This window comes from Miscanthus floridulus, chromosome 9 (assembly GCF_019320115.1).
Source record: "Miscanthus floridulus cultivar M001 chromosome 9, ASM1932011v1, whole genome shotgun sequence".
In the NCBI taxonomy this organism is placed as follows: Eukaryota; Viridiplantae; Streptophyta; class Magnoliopsida; order Poales; family Poaceae; genus Miscanthus; species Miscanthus floridulus.
In genome coordinates, this window is record NC_089588.1 from 61,672,654 (window position 1) to 61,677,987 (window position 5,334).

Sequence of the window (5,334 nt, forward strand, 5' to 3'; positions counted from 1 at the left end):
TTTTTTTTAAATCAGTGTTAGAGTTATAAATAGTTTAAAAAAGTGTTAAAAATAAAAAAATTTCCCATGTGTCCGTCCGCTTCACCCATAAAGATGGTGTTTTTTTTGCTGAGAGAAGAGGGAGAGAGGGAAGAAGCCAAAAAATATAGCCGCCCTATTTGACTGATGGTTTCTGCGGCTGATAAGCCGACTGACACTGTTTGTTGTGAGATAAAAACATTGTACCATAGCTGATAAGAGAAGTTACAAGAGACAGCCAGTCCACTCTACTATAAGAACCAAAACTACAAGAGACAGTCCGCTCTACTATAAGAGATGGGTGTCCTCCCGGTAGACGCCCTCTGCGGTTGGTATCCAGCGCGGGGTGTGGACGGATTTGTCCCCATGCCGAGGCGTGTATGGGATGGACTTGCTGAGGACAGGGCAGGAGCAGAGTCACCAGGGTTGGGCGCTCGACCCTGAGCTCCTTAGTAGCGCGGGGCAGGGGCGAGGCGAGTACGGCATTGGGCGTTGAACAATGCGGCCTGCGCGTCGAGGAAACCGACGGGCGGAGCAGGGCCAATGGCAAACTCGTGAGGGTAGGCAGCATTTGATGGACAAGCGGCGTGGATGATAAAGGCAGTGGGCGTGAGGAGGACGACCAGATAGGATGAAGGGTGAGGCAGAGATGGGAAGAAAAAAGGAAAGATAAAAGAAAAGAAAAATGAAAGGAAAGGCAATATAGTTATTTTATTCTTTTTGCTTACATGACTCCGACGAGTTGGTTGTCATGATGTCGTATCTGAAACCGCCCTCATCATATGCTAATGCCCACTTGGGCTTGTCTGCCATCTGCCCCTCCAACCATGCCTTACGCTCTCTGTTTAGCATCTTGTCTAGTTCTTTCTTTGTCTCCTCGAACTGATGCTCTATACGGACACAACATAGGGCCTTAACCTTGTCATAAACCTCTTTCTTCCTCTGATGGCACTAGAAATTAGCGGTGAAATGTCTCATGCACCATCTGTAGACTAGAGGCGGGTGCCCTTCAAGATGTTCTTCTGTAGCATTAAGTAGGCCTATGTGACGATCAGAGATCATACATATCATGCGAGAGGGGCCAAACAAATGTACATGTAGGAGCCGCATGAACCATGACCATGAATCAACGTTCTCTCCCTCAACCAAAGCAAATGCCATTGGTGCTATCTGATCCTCCGGATCAACAGAGGCTACCATCATCAACACGCCTCTGTACTGTCTGGTGAGGAATGTGCCATCAACAAGTATGACTGGCCGACAATACTGGAAGGCATGTTCTGTCTGAGCAAATGACCAAAAAAACACATTGCAGGACATGTTTCACCTCACCGGTGTAGTGGTTTTGGAAGTACTTGCCTCCCGTGTACATAAACCATTTTAAGTCGGGGTTGTAGTGAGTCATTACAACATCCTCACTGGTGCCCTCGTCATCCACGGCAAGCCACGACGATGATCTGGAGGAGCTGCGGAAGCTCGAGAGAACCATGTATAGGATCCGAGCAATGTTGGATGATGCTGAGGAGCACTGTAACATACGTGAGGAGTCTGCCAAGCTGAGGCTCAAGGAGCTCAAGGAGCTCGCGTACGACATCGAGGACGTTGTAGACTAATATGATTATGAGGTCCTCCATCGATCTACTGGCTTGTACAGAACCAGCAAGCGCAAGCACCGGGAGGTAATTTGGTTCAATAAAGGGCGTACCTAGTGCAGAAAACTCCCGCTCTGTGCGGGGTCTGGGAAAGAGTGTCAGTGGCAAGCCTTACCCTTGCCAGTGTAATGCGAGGAGACCGCGACTCGAGCCTGGGTCCTTCCGGTCACAGGCGGTAAGACTCTACCGCTTGCACCAGGCCCGCCCTTCAGGTAATTTGGTTCAATGATCTCTGTTTATGTAGTTCTGTAACATACGAACATACGATTGACAGCAGAATATCAAACATACGATTGACATAGCCTTTTCTTCTTTCTTCATGAAGGAAACTGAGGCCTATCCGGTGGATACTGGTGTAGTGGAAGTTCCTAATGACTTGGTTCTTCAAGCAAGAAAACTAATCAGGAGGTTGGATGATATCAAATATTACTCTGACCATTTGAGTTTATCAGAGAATGATGGAGAAAGACGGTATACACCGGATATTAGTAGTGTGCGACATACTAGCTCGGTTGTATTTGAGAAGAGCATTTTGGGGCGAGACCAGGACAAAGAGAAGATAATTGATAAGTTATTGTCTAGTAAAGCGGGAAATGCAGGAAATCATGTTTCTGTCATGGCTATTGTTGGCATGGGAGGACTAGGCAAGACAACACTAGCACAACTTGTGTATAACAGCCCAAGGGTGAGACAGTCCTTTGAGAAGCATGCCTGGGTTTGTGTGTCCGAAAACTTTGATATCAAAACAATGACAAGGAACATCATTACTTCCCTAACAAGTGTGCAGTGTATGTATACAGAACTTGCTGATCTTCGGAGGAAATTAGCAAAAGAAATGAATGAGAGGAAGGTTTTCCTTGTGTTGGACGATGTATGGAATGAGCGAAGAGACTGCTGGGAGCTGTTTTGTGCTCCTATGACAGCTGCAAAGATTCCCCAGACTCGGCACAGAGCGGGAGCTCTCTGCACTGGGTACGCCCCTTTTTATAGTTACAACTCAGAGTGAGGTAGTGGCAAGGCTGATACAGACTATACCTTTCTATCCCCTAAATTGTTTTGAGAGTTGGTTGTTGTTCAGCAAAGCTGCCTGTATTGGTGAGAAAGAGCCTGACAGCCAAACAAACCTAATAAATACTTGTAAGAGTATTATTAAAAAGTGCAAAGGCTTGCCACTGGCAATCAAGACACTAGGAAGCATGTTGCGCTATGAAACTGAAGAAAGGAGATGGGAGGATGTCTTAGAGAGTAAATTATGGGACTTAAAAGAACCAAGGGACGAGGTTTTGCCAGCACTGGAATTGAGCTACAAGCACATGCCCGCATACTTAAGACGAAATTTTCTTGCCCTTTCTCTATTTCCCAAAGATTATGAACTTGATTCTGAAGAAGTGTGCCATTTGTGGAAATTACTTGACTTGCTTGATTCTGATAGAAGTGACGATGAGTGCGAAATTGGACGACGGTATTTGAAGGAGTTGGTTGGAAGGTCAATACTTCAGCCTCATCCTATTTATGGTGATTCATACCTTTTGCATGATCTTGTCCACGATCTTGCATGCTTTTTTGCTGGGGAAGAGTTCCATAGAGTTGAAGGAGATACCTTGAGTCAAATTCCACAAAATGTTCGGTATCTGTCCATAAATAAAGCTATTACATCAGCTGACATTTCAGTTTTTCCACATACTCTGAGAGCCATCAGAGTGTTTGAACATTGTACCAATATCAGTCCAAATGCAGTTCCAGAAGCATTATTTTCGAAATGTAAGAAGCTGCGAGCTCTTGACATAAGCCATAGCATGGGCCTTGGCATGGCACTGCATGATGGCGTGGGAACCTGAAACTGCTACACCATTCGTTTGTACAAATTGATCGACTTGAGGGAAAATCTACTTCTCATCATGTACAGAATCTAGTACTCCGTGGAATTAGGCACCTAACTCGTCTGCATACTTTGCCTGGTATACATATTAGCAGACGTCATTGTAGCTTGAACATAAGAGACCTGAGGAACATCAACAGAATTAGAGAGCTGAATATTTGTGGATTGAGTAACATTCGCCATGTTGAAGATGTAACTGAAGCCCAGCTGCAGAGGAAAAAGCACCTCCGATCACTAAAGTTGAGCTTTAATGGAGGAGAGGGTCACTGTCCTTGTAGATTTGCATGAAAAACATGTGAACATACCGCACAACCAACTACTAGACAGCTTGCGACCGCATCACAACCTAAGGGAACTGAGTATACACCGTTACGATTCTGGAAAATACCCTAGTTGGCTAGGAAATACTTCCTTCTCCATGTTGAGCAGAATAGCAATATGCCATGGTGAATCCAAACACCTCCCAAAACTTGGTGGCTTGCCTTCCCTTAAGTACCTCACTGTCAACGATATGAAATATATGACGGAGTGGTCAGAATGGCCTGGAACTGATGCTGGAGGTTTTCCATGCCTAAATACACTTTCGATATCATTTTGTCCGAAAATGATCTCCCTTCCATCGGGGCCATTCCAATCTTTGATAACTTTGAATCTAAGGTGGTGTGATAGCTTGGATAGGTTACCTGAATCCCCTTCTCTTCGTAAAATAGAGATCGGATATTGTCCTGCCCTAACAGAAATTCCTACTCTTCCATCCCTTTTGGTACTAATTGTTAAGGTATGTTCTGGTCTACGCAAACTTCCTACTCTCCCATCACTTCTGGATTTGGACATATTCGATTGTCCAAGTCTTATTTCCATTGGTTCTGATTTTTCAAGCCCTGTTGTGAGTTCTGTCTGTTGCTTCCCAAAACTAACGACCTTGAATCTAGAGCAGTGTCCAAATCTTTGTGCAGTCGGCTCTGTTCCTGCACTCACCACCTTGAATTTCAAATCTGGACTGAGTGATACGTTAATGTACAGCCCATTGAATGACTTCCCATCGTTGCAGTGCTTAAATATTGATGATTCAGAGTTTACATGCATACCAATTAAACAACAAAGTCTGCCCTCAGTTACAAGGCTGTGCATAAACAAGTGCCCTAGCTTCTATGGTCTAGTGGGTGTGTGTGGGTGTTTGCGGGTGTTTGTCTCTGTAAGACTATTTCTTTTCTTCTACTAATATAATGATACGCAGCTCTCCTGCGTGTTCGAAAAAAATAATCTCCAGTACTGTGATGGGCTTGCTAGTCTTACCTCCCTTGAGCATCTCGAGGTTGGGGAGTGCCCAAAGCTCCCCATAGATGATCTGCTTCCACCACAACTGAAGACTCCTATCGTTGAAGACAATGAACATGGTATGTAATCTGTCGTTGTCAGCTTTGTCTACTTTCCTAATGTAATGGGCTTGCTAGTCATGGGATGTAATCTGTTATGGTCCGTTAGTGTCGCACGCACGCCGGAGCATATGCACGGCGTGCGCGTTCTGTGCTTGACGCATGACTGGTTCGTGCCGTGCGGCAGCACAACCGCAACATGGTCTGGGCTTTCTCGTGCCATGACGCAAGAAGCATGGATCATGGCGTGAGGTTCAGACCTGGTGGCTACAACTCAGCTTGTTCAGCAGGCGTAAACGATCGTGGATTATTTACGGCTGGTTTGGTGTGAGAGAAAAATACTGTTCCAGCTTATAATCCACGATCGTATACGAGCAAGCAAGCAAACAGGCTGCCACTCCACAGCCTG

At 45.4% G+C, this 5,334-nt stretch overlaps 1 pseudogene; it reads left to right on the plus strand.

Annotated features, from left to right (window-relative positions):
• The first annotated feature begins 403 nt into the window (after positions 1–403).
• LOC136480008 (putative disease resistance RPP13-like protein 1) lies at positions 404–3,508 on the plus strand (annotated as a pseudogene).
• The last annotated feature ends 1,826 nt before the right edge of the window (positions 3,509–5,334 follow it).